Consider the following 17873-nt stretch of genomic DNA (forward strand, 5'->3'; position numbering starts at 1 on the left):
GCTTTCCAAAGCCCTTTGCTTAAACTAAATATATATTAGACGTTACAAGGACAAAAATATAAACTGCTTTTTCTTTGATAAGCATCTTAAAACACATCGTAATTAAGGCACAACATAACATGCCGTACTGCCGCTGTAAAAAGAAGAATGCAGAAACAAGATGTAGGCAATGCAGCATCGCCAGGGACTGCTCAAAGAAAATTTTACTGCAAATGGAGAAGGGGAACAACCTGCCTCATTCATGGGGCCAGGGAGGAGATTAAGAATGGCAAAACCCAGAATGAGTTGGTACCAGCAACTGGAGAGTAAAAAAGCTTTTGTAAATGTATCACAAGGAGGGTGGGAAAAGGAGCTAGAAAGAAATAAATTCTATTAATAAATGAGAATAGGGATTAAATTACTGATAAAACCACCAGAGATACTGATTCCCTTCTTAAATCTGTCTTTAATATGACACATTTCAAACATGGAAGTGGATTTAGGAGCTTAACTCTAGGCACACTTTTTTCTTTACTATGTTTGACAACTTGCTAGGATCAAACTCTCTGCTGTTACAACAGGATAACACCAGCATAGTTTTCTTTGATGAAATTATTCCTGATTTAGAGTGTCTAGCCAGCCAGACAATTTTGACCTACAGATGTATTATTGCTGTAAACTGACATAAATATCACCACTCTTTTCACTGGTATATTTTCTGCCTAAACCAACTTTAACTAACTGCTGAGTTTGCAGTTAACATTCAGGTTCCTAACAAGGTACAGGAATGCTTCTTTGGAAAGTAAGGTTGTTCCTAATCAACGAGATAAGAATGCACCATTTGAGGCATACAGCGTTACGTGATAAAAGGAGATATTGAGAAAGGAGATTACAAATCAGTCTATCTTGCTACAGAATCCCAGACTCCTTCAAAGAGTTTAAATATTTAGATTAAGGTGTCATGCAGTGCCTTTACACTTAATATAATCAGTCACCAGAGCCAAGGAGATCACGCAGGGTTCTCGTGCTTAGTGCTCTCTTTACAAAGCAATTGCTACAAAGAACATCTCAGCACTACCAGCCTTCAGCACTGCTTTACAGGGTTTGAACATGCATGTGTTCAACATATGCTTTTGACTCTTTACTGCAGAGCGATTCTTTTTCCTTTTTAAAATTTTCCCAAATAAAAAAGTAACTCACACTGGTTTTCATATTTTGTATAAATATATGATTATATATTTTATATAGGTGATGGGTGATTTTTCACCTTCCATGTTCCTGATGTTGCGTCAGTTATCAGCAGGTAAAAATGCAACCCACTGAGAAGCACTGCCTAGAGGAAATAGTAAAAGGTGAGTTTACAAATTTGAATTCACAGGCTGACTTCAATGGCAGTAGATGGATTTATTCCTGCTGAGGTCCAGAGATCCCTCTGGAACCAGGGCCAGAGCGTTTAGACAACCAGTGCAGTGCTGCAGTGAAAGTACGACTGTACTTCAGAACTCTTAAAGTATGTTTTTAATGCAGGAGAGTTTCATCCTTTCCCTAGCATTATCTACTGTAAAGTTTGTTCAGATGAGTTTTAAACTGAGCAGAAAATGTCTCATCAGCTCACTCACCTAATTCACATTCAAATAAAACGGCAGCACTTCCATTGTCAAAATTGTGTTTCCAGGGTTCCAGATAGCAGCCAGAAAAGACGTGAAATGGAAAGTTGTCTGTATATTGTAAGAGGAAATGTAACAGTTACTAAGCTTTACACTTCTTGTTTTGTTGCACTCCACTACATAAAGAACCACATATGTGAACAGTGTTCTGCAGCCATTAATAACCAACGCTAGGAATAATATAAAAAAGAATATTACCGGTTACATACTCAGGGTATGATTTCTGTTACTTAACTCTTGATGCCTACACCCATGCAAGGGATCTTACGCTCCACTGAAAGTCTGTGAAGAGAAAGCACTTTTAGAGGGTAAAATCCTCTGCCCTGTGTTAGACCTCTGCTTTAGGAGATAAAGATGAATCATGCTCTAGAATTGTCTATTTATGTCCACTGGCTAGAATGGTTGACTTTATTTTAGAGTAAGTCACATGCAGATGTCCGCACCTGTCAGATAAGCTCCACCGTTAATGCTTTTATGTTGCACTTCAAAACATGGAAGACTCAACATTAAGTTAGAATGTGTACCATCTGGCGTACACAATGTGGAGTAGCCACTACTCCGAAATGTGCACTACTGGTACGTCGGAGGTGTTTCAGGTCAGCTTGCATACCCCTGAACATCAAAGATGGGGATGAAGTCACACACGTGTACGCAGAAAGCAGACTTGTACACAGGAAGCTGGGAACATGTTTGCTAGCCAGCACATCATGAATGTTTCTTACGGTCTGATCCAGTAAGCTAATGTGTATCCTATATTCAGATTTTCAAAGGATTTTTTATGGAAAAAAATGTCCAGTACTATCAGTTGGCAGCTCGATACGTGGGGGAATGTAGCAAGCGAGACACAATTGTCACAGAAGCAACGGCAAGGACGTGGCCACGGGCAAGAGGACTGACACCCTCCTGGCTTTCTGAAAGTTTTCATCTTCTCCCTCACCGCCCTCCACACACATATTTAAACAGCTGATTTGTTTCCCATAGCAAAAAGGAAGAGAATAAGAAAAGGGAGGGACACTTCTTAGGTTCCCGTCTTTTCTTGCAAGTTGCTCTAAAATGTATCTGGTGCACTCTGGTGGCTGCCTCGGTAACTCTTAATTCGATGACTGCAAAAAGTGAAACCGTAACTACCGATGCTGGTTTTGAGATTATCCACATGAAGACTAATGAGCACATTAATTTATTCTGGGTTATCTAGTTTGATTTTTCTTGAATGCACCCCCTGGAGAAATTCAGGTCTCACCCATCGCAGCCCATCTGCTTACTTTACATAAATCACACGGGGGGTTGAGCGGTTGAGGTTCTCATCTCATCTGCTTTATGTTTTTGCTCCTGGTCAGACAGCTGCTGAATTTTACCCAGAAGTATATCCGTTTCAGCAGTGGTAATTTACCCATGTTTATTTGTAGCATGACCTTGCACAAACCCTCGTAGCAATTCTTGCTTCCCTTTCCATACCCATGTAATGGGGCTAATAATATCTAGCTATTTATGAGGATTATTCACCATATGCTCAATTACATTGAAAGGTACCAAAAAATGCAGCACATTACTTCCTGTTTCTTCATTATGTTTACTTTCTTTTAGTGTGTGATTTAATAGGGATAAAAATGGCATGGATTTCTGTATCACAGAGAACAGATGATAAATCTAGCACACCTTGCAGTATCTCCACGAGAGGTATAGGACTTTTGGGGAAAACTTAATACCACAACTGATGTTTCATGCCACCTTTGGAAAGTGGAAAGTCTGTTTGAATGTTGGGGACTAAGGGATTTTCACTGGTGACTCTGATACCCCCTTTCTCTTGAGCTAGTTTTGATACAATTTTGGTTTTATAAACCATGACTTCACATATGCCACTAATTATGAAAAGTGCATTTTCAGAATATAATGGCCTCGGTCCTTCTTAATTAACCCAAGGTGTCACCTAGATGCACGCCAAATGCATTCACTGTATAGGTGGATACACTCTACTGGTGTTTGAAAATGAAATAAAGATAAAATCTCTGGAGCATGGTATGTCATGTTCCTGTTCAGTCTTGTTTTACATTTATACAAGGCAGCTGTATAAACTTTCAGAAAGAGTTTTTCTGCGTTAAACATGCTACGTGCTTTTGGTTTTCTTTCAGGGAAAAATGTTCCATCCTCCTGACCATCCTTGTTGACTCTTTCTGCATCTGTTCCAATTTGAACTGATCTTTCTTGAGCATGAGGGCCCCGAACTCTGTAGAGCAGTCGAGACCTTGTACAACGTCACAAATACTCTCCTGACTATATCACAAACACAGTATTGTGGAAGACTCAGCTTTTCTCACGGCTGCTTCTCACATGGGTGCTTATACTCCTTCTATGACTGCCTTGAACATACGCACGTATGATATGGTTTGAGCACGTTTTCTGACCAGTTTGCGCATCGAAGCTCACATAGGAAGCTCATTCTGAAATTTCTTACGAGGGATATGTAGACAGTGGTAGGGGGCATTCACTTTGTCGTTGTGACGGTGCTGTCATATGAACACCAGAAATCCTGGGCTTGCCTCTTCTCTTGGGCATTGCAACCAACACCAAACGCACTGGAGAGGCAGGAGCGGAGAGGATTCCTGTAGCTCACAACTCCACCTCTCCTATCCTTTAAGTCCAGAAGTAGACCCCTATATCCAGCATTTGGGGTGTAACTGAATGGATGAACTGGCCAACTGAAGTTTTATCAAGTGAGATGGAGATGGTGCTAGCAAGCGTGGAAAACAGACTTGAAAATAAATGTATGATTTGCTGCTTTAAAAGGCAGGCTGTACCCATCACTCAGGTTCACAGTCTGTCAGCTGCTCCCCTCCCCAGCTTCAGATCAGGTGTGGGCAGGGGCTGGGATAGTTTTTTCAGTCTACATCTGACTAGGAAGATGAAACCATGTTCTCTCTCACACATGTTCACTAAGGCAGTCTGCACCTTGACTGGGAGCTCTTCTCTTCATTACCCTTCTAATTTTGCTGTTGCCTGCAGATTTGATCACAGCCGAATTTGCGGCACAGAAGCAGCTGGTGAAGTAAAGCATGCAGCAGCCACTAAGAAGAGTTTCTTCTGAGTTTAGTCAGTCAGAATAGCTCGTGAAAATTGTGACACAATCCTAATCTGAGCAAGCCAGAACTATCCAGAAATGTCGCTATGAGCTGAGAAGAAATGCTTCAGAGCAAAGAAAGGAACAATTGCATGAGTCATGGGCTGCGAGACAGAAAACCGCTTCTCTGTAAGGGCTTTGAAACTGAAGATCACCCAGTCAAAACTTCAAGTTAACACAAAGGAAAATATTCTTAGTTCTTACTGACAAAAATACTCATTTTGCATCATCCTCTTTCACCCCAAACAAATCTTAGAAAAATGTTTCCTTCTCTCAGGTCTTACACAATGCAATCAAATTCAGGCACCCTCTTAATATGGAATGTTTCAAGCTGTCGGTATTATTTTTGCTCTTTTGAATTGAAACAAGCTTCTGAATTCAACATGAATTACAGGAATGGTTCATCAACTCAGAACTGCATTTTGCAGACATTTAACTAAAATCCAAGAGAAGGGTACCATACTTTAACCACATGTGAAATCCTGACTAAGTTTGAGAAACTTCTTATTAATGGCACAATATCTCTTAAAACCGTGTCTTTAAGTATCAGAGACAAATCAGAAAGGAGGAGTAGAAGTCCCCACATTCTTGCTTGTCTTGCCTTTTTCATCAGCTTACCAGGCTTGTTTCTGTTATTGCTTGTATTCTGTAAAAAATCATCAAGTAACACAACCAAGTTTTTTTCTACATCTTTTGCATGAATTAGCTTTGACAGCAACTCTTAGCACTTGTAATTTTGAATTAAATTTGAATGTAAGTGTATGATATTTGGGATTGGAAGCTATTTCCCAATAGCATTGTTGTAACAAGGATTGGCCAAATTTTGAACAAAGAAATTCACAAACATAAACTGTAGGGAAAAAAAATGATTATTTATTTCTGATAGTAGTTCTGATACTTTTTATTAGCTCTTCATAGCTACTCAAAATGTAACTCTCATGAATAACAACCACAAGAAACATTAAAGTGAACACTTGTGCAAAAAGTTGTACAATTAATAAATACGTGAATTTTTATTTGTTTCTTTGTGATTGAAAGCAGCCAGCGAGAAAGCTGAAAAAATACCAGCCATACAACAAGAATAATAAAAATTATATAAAATAATATAAAATAAAAAATAGTATTTTACATATTATATTTATAGAATAGGAAAATATAAAAATAATAAAATAAAAATAATAATAAAAACTGAAAGCGCTATTATAGCTGCACTGTAGTACCATGTACATAACAATTACTATAAACTTCATGAGTATTTCTAGACTGAGGCATAGCCACACACGCTAGTCACAAATAATTTTAAACAAAGCATCAAATTTGCAGCCTGTAAGGCCTCAGCCCTCTAAGGGTACATTTGTGACAGTCACAAATGACTAAATTTAAAAGTCACTTGTTGCAGCTAATTTGCTCCTCTCTGACTGCAGTGAAATTCTGATAGACAGGTTCGCAGAGCGAAGTTCAGACAGAGCTGCAGAAATACAAGGCAAGAATATACTACCCCTGCTGTGTATTTTGGAAGCAATTGCTGGTGCTACAGAGGGCTAAACTTTAAAATTTGCCTACATCAGGGTATCATCTGTGTAGTTTCTGCAGGAAAAACATAACGTTTGCAGTTCACTTGGAAGATATTCACACACAATAAGGTATTTATGTTATAGTGGTTACATTTACTTTGATTTAATATAGGATCTTACTATTTAATAACTCACGCTATGTACAATACTGTTCACCATATGTCCAGGAAAAAAAAAAAAAGAGGGAAGCTGAAGTATCTTTTAAATAAGGATGCATATGGGGAAAAGCAATGTAAATGTACTTAAATGTACACATATACATAACATAAATATTATGAGGACTATATCTATGATCAAGTCTCCTGAAATTTCAATCTATGAAATGCAATCGTAGCATCACTGGGAGAAATTACTACGGCCACTAACAAAATCAGGAGGAGAAATTAATACTAACAAAATCAGAACGAGCGCGCACGGGACGAAAGAGGCCGGGGAAGCGGGGTGCTTGGCGGAGGAGGATGCGCACGCCTGCCCCGCAAGAGGGATGAGCACCCAAGGAAGGGCTCCGACCCAGGCGGCTGCCACAGGGAAGCGGGGCTCCGAGCCAGCCTCGCGACACGCGGCTCTTGGTCTTTGATGAGGAGCCATCTGCAGCCCTTGTCTCGTGCTCTCGCATTGGGGGACGGTTACATCGCGGCACTTGAAAATCCATGGAAATGGAACTACCACCTGGCATCCGCGGAAGCACGCATTTTCCTCAGGGACAGAAAGCAATTCCCAAGATCGGGGAACACCACCCCTCAAACATTTTCATGTATTTTTACTAAATACAAAATCAAATTGACAGAAGGCACTATAATCTGGTCACTACTATTTCCATCTCAGAATTTACATGAGTCCATCTGCCTCTTATCACGGGACAAATTAGCTAAAACATGAAGGAATCGTCAACTTCTCTCTTCTGTCCTTCCTTGACCACAAAAGAAAGCGCTGTACTACTTTGCATACTCTGAACTTGTCTGTATGACAGACGGAGGCAAAGAGCCGAGGACCGCATTGTGCGTTAATGAAAGGTAACATTTTTGAAGGGGCACATCGTTTCCAGCCAGAGTATCATCTCTTGATCGGTAATGATGCAATTTAACAATCCCTGTATGGTAAGTAGGCTGCATAAACTTTTGGTTTTACCTCTTCTTCCAAACTCATTTTCTACCATCTTTAAAACTGAAATGTAAGAAATAAGCACTTTCAGCAATTTAAGGAGAGTATTTCACAAATTCTTACTGGAAAGAGACTCATCTTGTATGTGAGCGTGCGTGACAATGAAACTTGGCAGAAAATATTGCAAAGAAGATAATTCTGATAGCATAAGCTCTGCTGCCTTTGAGGGAATATAGCACCTATTTAATTTAACTTTGTTTTGGATCATGTTGCAGAAGTACATGTGGGGATAAACATCTGTAGGAGCTTTCGTCACCTGCTGGCTGATGTACAAAAGCTTCAACTACACACAAGTACCTCCACTCCAGGAGAGTCTAAAATTTTCCCAGAATTGTAACAGTGATATTAACAAATGTCATAAAATTACATTTCTGCTGGCTTAGCTGGTTAGGGGTAATCAAGTAGTAGTCACGTGAAAATTACATTGTTTGTGTTTTGCTTCTCTCTGTGCTACCACATATAATCTGGATTTAAGAGGACAAGCTACAAGGTGAAGGACAAATCAGAAGCATGGCAAAGCCAGCACGCAGGCCACAAACAAACACGCAAGCCTCAAATACTATCCAAATGTTTTTTCTCCCTCATTGCCTGTATAAGCAGACATCTAATGACCAGCACTTGTCTCCAAATTTTTTAATTGCCTAACTGACATTACCATAGCCTGCGTTAGGTTCTCTTCATATGGAGACAGAGATGATAAATACTGATAAATAGATAAAAGGCAAATTGACAAATTATATGGCAAATGCCCACATTGCAGGACAAGAAATTATCACATTTCCACAGCTGGGATCATCAGTGCTTGTGAAGAAGGTAGCCTTACTTCATCAAAGGCTGAAAAAGCTTTGGAAAACGGGGTTATAAATGACAGGACAGTAGGATACGGCAGCTTTTCCACAGCCAGAGCACGTGAAGCAAAACGTCGAACGCACCGGAGCCAGAGACTAAGCCTCTGCCCATTTTCCTGGGACTAAGATTTCAGCCCCGAGTTCCTGTCCTGTGAGTTCAACATCAGCTGCATCGCTCGGGCTCCTTCACCCTCGTCCCCCTCCGAGGGGACGCGGGAGGACGGGCACCAGGGTGGCTCCCGCCAGGACTTCAGTCCCCTGGCTTTGCTGGTGCAGCTGGAGGGGGACGGTCCACCCGCGTGTCGGGGCTTGGGAATTCTCTTCTGAGGAACAAATAAATAAATTCATGAGTGAATTGTTTGCTCTCTGAGTTTTGGATTCATAAAACATTTGTAATATTTAAGTTGCTTCTTCCTTGTTTTGTTGTGTTGTTGGGTTTTTCTTTTCACTGGGGATAATTATAGAACAACCAAATATTTTCTTACTCTGCTTTCTGTTTGCATTTTTTGCTTAGATCACCATTTGTTTTATTTCAACATCATTCTTTATACTACACAGGTCTTTTATGAAATAGCAATATGGTAAAATATTTAGATCACCCTTTCTTTTGGGTTAAAAAAAAAAAAATACTAGGCGGGAGAATGGAACAACAATGTGAAACTCCAAAAGGATTCACGTACTATTCTTCCCGCCCAGTGCTTCCACCGAAATGATGGGATTACCAGGTGTCAGCTCCCTCTCACCTTCACGTGCAGGGAGACATTTACAGTTCAGGCTGGGCACTTGTCAACAATACCCAATTTTGGAGCACTTCCCAAAAGAATTAGAGGCATTCGGGAAAGTGGGCTTTCTCACTAGGGCCTCCTACACTTTAATGTTGCCGGCTGGACTCTTCCAGAATGGATAAAGAAAAAAGACCCTAGGGTAGACAAATTTTATCAATATAAGATATTGATAAAATAAATATTGATAAAATAATATACTTGTAACATTTAATGTTACATGTTCAGGTATTTAGGTGGTAGTAGCAGTAAGTGCTTTTCTACTGCAGCTGCAATAGGGCTTTTACCAGTATTGTTTAGTAAAAAAACATTTCTTTCTGACATAGGCTGGTTTTCAAGATTGCAGGAGCCCACAAGCCACTCACAAAAATTAGGAAAATTAATATTCATCCACTGAACCTTCAGATATCCGTTAGTTTTAGTTTTACCAAAGAAGCAGCGCAGGGACCATGTGTCTGTATGCTGTTTCTGGGGCTCCTGGCCATGAATAAACAGTTCAGGGGAAAAAGCTGCATGCCTGCCAAAAATAATTTCTTTTCTTAGCCTGTTAGTTTCTTCCATTCAGTTGCTTTGGGGCATCACTAAAAATTAAGACAAAATTGCTGTGAAAGATTATTGTTACAATAAGAGCAGATGCTCATAGGAGCAGATTTCAAGCTGAAGATTTTTCTTTCTCCTAGCCCCAGTTTGAGACTTATCTGTTTGTGGAAGCATCAGGTTCTACAACATTATCTATGCAAAGTGCATTTCATTACAGTAATCGCAGGAAGATATTTTCACAAGGAATCAGCACAATGTCTAATGTGTGCTGTAATGTTATGCAGAAATATATATTACAATATATAACCATAATAGTTTTAAATGTCTTAAGCACTGCCTGAAGTACTTGTTACATGGGCAAAACTGGAATGTTCTTTTTCCCCATGAAGCAAGTATGTAATTTTTTAGCTGCCAACAAGCTGTGAAATGGTAGTAACTTTAGGACGTTGCCATATCCCGCCACCGAAGATGCCAGCCTGCAAGGGCTTCAAGTGTCCGGCTTTAGCCAGTGGAATTCCCTACTTTTAACTCTTCAGCTAAGAATATTGTAACTATTTTAGTCAACCTAATTTCTCGTTCTTTTCAATGAAAATAAGTACTTCAATGAAAAGCAAGGCTAATATTTTAAAATAAGGCTTCCTCACAGTTGCTTTGCAAGGACCCAAATTTCAAAGTATGAAGACTCAGTGTGTGTACTGTATTTTGTATTATTCACATTTAGGGATGGAAAGTACAAAAGTTTTGGAATAGATGATTATGTACCATTCTTAAATTATAGGCATACAGCAAAATACAGAAGAATATTGGGAATATACTTATAAATTTACCTATGGCCTTTTCTGTAGTATACTTGGTGTATGTCAGAAAGTCTTTTAAGCCATAAAAGTACATGGCAAACTCTTTTGGCATACATACTCTTACGGAAGTAAACGATGCGTATTAACAATGAAATAAGTATTGGCCTAAATTGTACAGTCAGATCAGGTTTTCCATTAAGCAGCTGCTTGCCCCCAACATCCAAACAAAATACAATGGAAGCTGTATTCAGACTTAAACTATATTAAGTACCATTTCCAATTCAGGGCTTAGTTGGGTATACCTTGCTCATACAAGTAATCCTAGTGATTTTACTGCTAGCTACTATAATTATAGGATCAATTAGAGAAAAAACAAAAAACAAAACAAAACAAACAAACCAAAGAGGGCAGAGAAGGTGGTCTGCAGGTGAAGACTGGGACCTAAATCAGTAAGATACAAAACCTCAAAGGGGAAAAAAAAGGTTATATCAATGGATCGTCTACTGTCTCTTCCAGTACCAGAACAAAGGGGAATTAGCTATAACTGCAATGAAAAACTGATTAAAAACAAACAGAAAGTGGTGGCATTTCACGTAATGTGTCATTATGCAGCAGAATTGATTGCCACAGGATGCTGGGGAAGCTAAAAGCTTACGCAGGCTCTCAGCAAGACCGGACATGTTCGCAGAAAAGAAGTCCATGGACTATTACTAAATGCATAGAAAGAACATCTGGCTCAGGAATTGCCTGGCAGCATATGGCTGCAAGCTGGCGAATGCATTGGGAATGTCGGACCGGCTTTAAAACTCTTGTATGGGTGTCTTTTAAACATGGGTATGATACCAGATAGATGGACTTCTGGTCCAATCCGGTGGAGCTGCTTTTATGTTCAGAGAGGCCATAATTTAAAATAATTCTGGTTCCTCGCAACAATGAAAGTAGTGTAAATGTGTATAAATGAACAAAAATACACATTACGATTCAGTATATAGGACAGTGGCAAAAAACTTTTATTATGTTGCATTATTTTAAAAATAACTTTTTAAAGTTATTTTTTAAGTCAGTAACTTTATGACTGAATTTATTGAACTTTCTGAGGATATAGTTTTCTGATTAGGTTTAAAAGCATCACCATTCGAGGAAATCCGGATCACGTTTAATGTGCCGTGGTCACAAATAACTCCCAGGAACTCAGTCCTAAACCCGGATCTTGTGATGCACAGGTTGGCCTGCTCCTGCTTCGCTGAAATGAAGCAATTCTTCAATTCTAACCCCTGTAGCTGAAACATTTTAAACACAGAATAACACTGACAGTGTACTTATCTGCAGAACACAGGCCCCTTTCTAAATTGCAAGCCAAGTTTTTAGCTCACAGGGGATGTTCAGTGTTATCTTAATTCAGTGAATTATGTATTAGCAAAATAAACATGTATTTAAATTTTAATGGTGCATTGTAGTCAGGTGAAACTGTTGTGTTCATGCCCTGATTGGAAATGTAAATATCAAAAATGTCAATGGATAAACAGAAAGACATCCTCTGCATCACTCCGAATTTCTGGGTGATAGTTTGAGTTAAAGCATTACAGCTGTCAACTACATTTTGCTACAGCAAAAAGTACAAATATTTAGAATACCTCTGGATTGAAGACTTTCTAAAACCAGATCTGTTCTCACTATAAAATGTCAGCATGCATTATCAGGTCCTATGTCCTTCGAAAAATTACACTGACATGCATCCCCAGAGCTCATAATCCAGCTCATACTGACGCCCACAGACTGTCCCACTGATAGTTTGGTTTTGGTGTTATGTTTGAGGCAGTAGGGCTGAAACCTAAGAATGCATTTTAAATAAACGGTATAAATGAGCTTCAGACTAAACCAAGGTAGATGGTGCAAATAAAAGAAACCCCCTTGAGAATACTCACAAGAACTCATCGCTAAAGATGGTATTGAATACAGTTTACACAGCAGGCCTTTAATATAAGCAGGGTATTCCATATTTTGCTTCCTTCCATTTCATCCCTAAACATTTGATCCCTATTGATACATTCTGCAGTGACATAAAAACAACTGCAACATTTAATTCTATCTATTAGGTCTTGCAATATATTCATTTTTCCGCAACTATTCGTATTTGCGTGTGAAGTCTCATTACTGGAAGCGGCTAATACAAAAGAGCACTGCAGAATCCAGTGACTTGCTAAGCTAAGAATCTTAGCACAAACCTTACCTAATACAAGCGTATGTCCAAAAATCCTCTGAATTACAAATTAGTGGTTGCACAAACTCCAGAGCACAACTCTAGAAGCGAATGAGTTCAGTCCCTGTGCAGAGCGTCCATGGTGTGTTCCAGCCTGTGAAGCCATCATCCTCCAACACGAAGTAAGGAATTCTGTCTCTCACGGTGCTTATCTGCCAGGAAGAGCAGACAGCAGAGTAGGACCACTTGTCCTTTCTGTCCTGCTCTTAGGAATATTTTGTGTTTTGCAAAACAGAGCAGTTTTGTTTTCACTTCCCTCAGCAGTTACTGGGCTGCTGTAGGTGGATTTTGGGAGACCTTGACCATGAGCCCATTTCCCCCAGCAAAACTTGGGAATTCTGCTGCTGGAAGTTAGGAGCTGGCTTTGGGTATTTCTGCTGTTGATAATTAGGATTGTTTACAATAATTGGCTGGATCAGAGCATAGTAGTTCCCAAACTGACACTCACATAATCCTTCCTCCCTTTCCTGTGTATGAGAGGGGGTGGTACCCTTAGCATGATCTACAGCACACGCGGACAGTGCTGGGCAACGCTGGGTGCAAACCAGGTGCCTTCTACAGCCTTCACTGTTCTTGTAAATATGGACATGCCTATTTTCAATTCAAAGGACTTCACCTGAAATTATAATAAAGTATTTCAAGGGATCCTTCAGTTCTGAGTTTCTGCTCTTGAAAGGTACAGAATTATTTGCCTGACTTTCAATGTGTCCCTTTTTTTTTTTTTCTCCCCTCTATCCATGTCTGCATTGCATTGTGTTCCCAAGATAAACTCAGAAAACATCCATAAAGAGGGGTAGGACCTTCAGGCTAAATTCTCCTACTTCACAGCCAACAGCTGTCAGTCTCCTGTGCATCACCAACTCAAAAGGAGATTTTGAAAAAATAAATAAATACAAATCTTCGGTCTTCAACTTTCAAGGAATACTTTGTCATTTAGCAAGCCTTTATTTTATCTCCAATACCAAATGCATTCAGTATATGTTAACCCACTATCTGAAGAGCTGTCAGTCAAACCAGCGCCTATGATGGGATCCACAATCCAACAGTGTCCAAATCAGATTCTCACGGATGAATTTCAGAACTCCAAGCTTCATCTAAGTACCTCAACAATTTGAAGCTCAGGGAATAGTTCAGGCAAATGTAATTTCATGTCATGAAACTAGCAGCTGGCAGGAAATACAGAGATGTCAGCCTGATGTCCAGTTCCAAGACAGGATCCTCCAGGTCCAGTAGCTTCAAAAGACTGCGAACTTCATGCTTCACCTTCTGCCAAGAGTGGCAAGTACAAAGTCTCATGACATGCAATGCTCACTCATTTTTTGATGTGCCCCAAACGCCTGGTTTTCTCCTGACAAGTTTTGGATCCTGCTGTCCCACACAGCATGCTTGTAACTACAGAACTGAAAATTAAATGTTGGTGCAGAACAATGTCAGCTGGTTCTTTGGGCACTTACTAAAGCAGATGGCAAAAATAAACAAGACTATACTACATGTAAAACATGTATACATTTAAGAGGTTTTTATTGTCATAATTACTAAAACATAAATTGGAACGACTGAGCTTGTAATGGTGCAAGCAACAATCTACCACAATTTTTTTCCATTAGATTAAGGAGGAAACAGCTGTTGTCAGATGGCAGCATGATGCCATCAGTTGAACAGGAAGGATTACGGCATTCAAGTCATCTTAATCCTAGTGCATAAGCATTAATAGAGGCTTTCCTTTCATCGCAAATGACTAATGTAGCTAACCTCTGACACTGGCCTGAACTTCTGACTTACCTAAGAAGACTATATGCTGTTGTTAGCAGTGTAATAGATGAAATAATATTTCCTTTAGCAAAAATGTCATGAAGGATTTATAAATCTGATGTAAACGGTTAAATGGATAGCAACATGGAAGTCCAAAAACATTAAAATGGCATCTCTGCATTAGCTGTAAAGAAATCTTGAAAGAAAACATAACACCCCGTACTGCACTTAAATCTGTTGTATACAAGTCAACATGATTTCCTCTTTATCAAATTGAACTGGCTCTTATATTCTGCTGAGTGAGAGAGTTCAAAGGAAATTGCTAAGGACACCGAGCGCAGGGGGAGTCAGTGTATACCAGGGAGTTCATTGCATGCAAACTGCTCTTGCTTAGGAGCAGCAATGCAGCCCTGAGAGACTGAGAAGATACTTCAAACTGACATTCACTCAGACACTTCTGTCCTGCCCTCATTTCATGTCTGTCTTATTCCATACCACGGCAGCTCTTTGTTGATCCCATTTGTAGCAAGTGTATTTACACGTGCATGCATTCATAGTTCTTATTTTTAAATTAATCTTAAAAACATCTACTTACCTCATATCACTATTACATTATATACTTTAAAGTACTTTTTTTATTGTCATCTATATTTTGATGAGTTCTACTGCTATTATTACTATTATGACTGCAGTAATTTTTAAATTCTTTCAATTTTGTTTCAGTCAGTTTTTATTGACCGCACTGGGCCAATAAGTTTTATCACTTACCAGAAAGCCCAGTGCCACTGTGGGGAACAAAAGCTGAGAACAAATTTGGTGCTGCAGGTAATTCAAAGGATTATCACACAGCCCAATCCTTAAATTTTATTAGAAATTGATCCCTTAACTGAATTAACTATCCACAGCAGGTTTTTATCCAAATTAAGTTTCCTTCTTAAGTTTGTCTAGAGGCAGATGGTAGTCTTTAAAGATTATTGGAGATATAATCCATTCTATCTCATATATATAATTACAAATCAATACCAGGTTTCTAATTCGTAGAGAACACGTGCTTTTCTCTGTCTGTGGAATCTTTTGTCTCATTACACCCAGGTCTAATTGCATTTACTGTCATAATAGCAAAATGTAGCATATATTTCAGATGTTAATCTGTTGCTAGTGCTGGCCATCAAATGTGGGACCATATGCTTCTCTACTGTGAAGAGCAGAGAGGACCGAAATTGTTTTAACAGAATTAAAATGTCCTACAGGAAAAACGCATGGGAGACCAGTTCTCCTCTTGCATCCACCCTTCACTGTAGTGATCCCACACCAGTAACGTGCAGGGGTGAAGGTCCCACAGCTCACCTCTGCAGCAAAGGCTTGATTTAATCACCTGAGACAGACCGAAACTGGTTCTAAAGGACATTTCTCGCCTAGTTGTCAGATGTTATCAGAACTGTAATTGTGTTTCTGCACACGCACGGTCATCTGCACGTCTGAGCAACGCGGACTGCAGTGGATGCCTCCACACAGAGGAGTCACTGGCCCTTCTATGAGTGAGAGGCTCCAACAGAGTCCTTCCCTCACAGAGGAAAGGGTAAGGCTCATGAGATACAATGTAATGCACATTAATTTATCTTTAGACAGTTAATTTCTTACAGCAATCAGAAACACTAAAGACTGCTGGACTTCTATTATTCCTTCACCACTGTTAAATGTGTATCACATAACAGCATTCAGAATAAAAATTGATCCACCAGGCCCAAGACAAAGAGGACATACAATATACTACTGAAACAGCAGTAATTTGGTTTATAATTCTTATTTAGAAGTGGTCTAGCCTTCTTTCCACTGAAGACTATTTATATCTTCAATCTTTGTTCACTTTTGTGTCCAAACAAAAGTATTACAGGGTTGTTCAGCCTGGAGAAGAGAAGGCTCTGGGGAGACCTTCTTGCAGCCTTCCAGTACTTCAAGGGGACTTAAAAGAAAGATGGGGACAGACTTTTTAGCAGGGCTTCTAGTGACAGGACAAGGGGTAATGGTTTTCAGCTGAAAGAGGGCAGACTTAGACTAGATACAAAGAAGAAATGTTTCACAGAGAGGGTGGTGAAACCCTGGCACAGGTTGCCCAGAGAGGTGGTAGATGCCCCATCCCTGGAAACACCGAAGGTCAGGCTGGACGGGGCTCTGAGCAACCTGATCTAGTTGAAGATGTCCCTGCTCATTGCAGGGGGGTTGGACTAGATGGTCTTTAAAGGTCCCTTCCAACCCCAAGATTCTATAATTCTATGATTCTGTTCCAGAAGTATTACTGAAGTGGTAAAGTACTACACACTTCTGATGGGTGAGTGTCACCTTCTCTTGTCTTCACTTGAATGAGCATAAACTTCTAGCAAGGATCCCGATTCTCAACTGAAGCAATTCCCTTTCCGGTGAGTGACGGTCCCAGCCATTTGACTAGTTCAATGTGACAATTTTGCAACGTGTGAACTGAACCACTTCAGTTTCCTACATGCTAAAACTGTCTCTTATTACAAATTTTAACTGAATCTAATGAACCCACTTAGCACAACTTTCCATCTATACTTGCTTTTTTCATGTTAGGTCCATCATAATAAATTGTACATGGGAGTTTCATAGTTTTATTTCAAACAGGAAAATATAAAGAACTTCCTATAAATTCACTAGTAAACATTGGTTTCTGATAACCAAGGACTATAAAACCACTCCTCCTACTAATTTTATCTGGCAAAATATTTGTCAGGAATTAGAGTTCTGATTCTGCCGTTCCTCTGCCAGTTGTACCATTTAATGAAATTATTGGTTTCTGCTTGATTTCATAGTGAATACAGATTGTGGGGTTTTTTAACTTCACATTTGACTCACACACAGAGTTGAATGCTGATTTGTGGCATTCATAATTCCTGTGCCAAAATACCATTGTTATAGTAATTTGAGTTCCTTCACAGAAGTTGACATTTTTCCACAAATGCTTCTTTTGCCACATTCATTCAGCTATGCTGTAATTTTAGCAATTAATATTTGTTCAAAGTTGAATATGACTCTACCACTTCTTAGCATCAAAGTAAAATCTCGCTGACCGTTCAACTTGAGAGATAAAGGAACAATATTTTTATTTAAGTGTTCCTTGCTTACATGATAAAATGAAGCTTTTATTGAAATGTCGGAGTTTTTTGGACTCTTGCCTTTACAAGTTAAGTATCTGGCACAGCACCATCCACCAGGCTACTACCACGGTTCTTGGAGTCAGCATTTCCCTATCCATCTCCACCGAGTTGCTCTGTACAGCTCCAATGCAAATTACACACAGACAATGCTGAGGATATGTCCCCAACTTATTTAATGTTTGCCTTCAGGTTCTGACACTCAGATTCAATCACATATAAGCCATC

This window comes from Phaethon aethereus (genome assembly GCF_964289735.1).
Source record: "Phaethon aethereus genome assembly, chromosome: 3".
NCBI lineage: Eukaryota > Metazoa > Chordata > Aves > Phaethontiformes > Phaethontidae > Phaethon > Phaethon aethereus.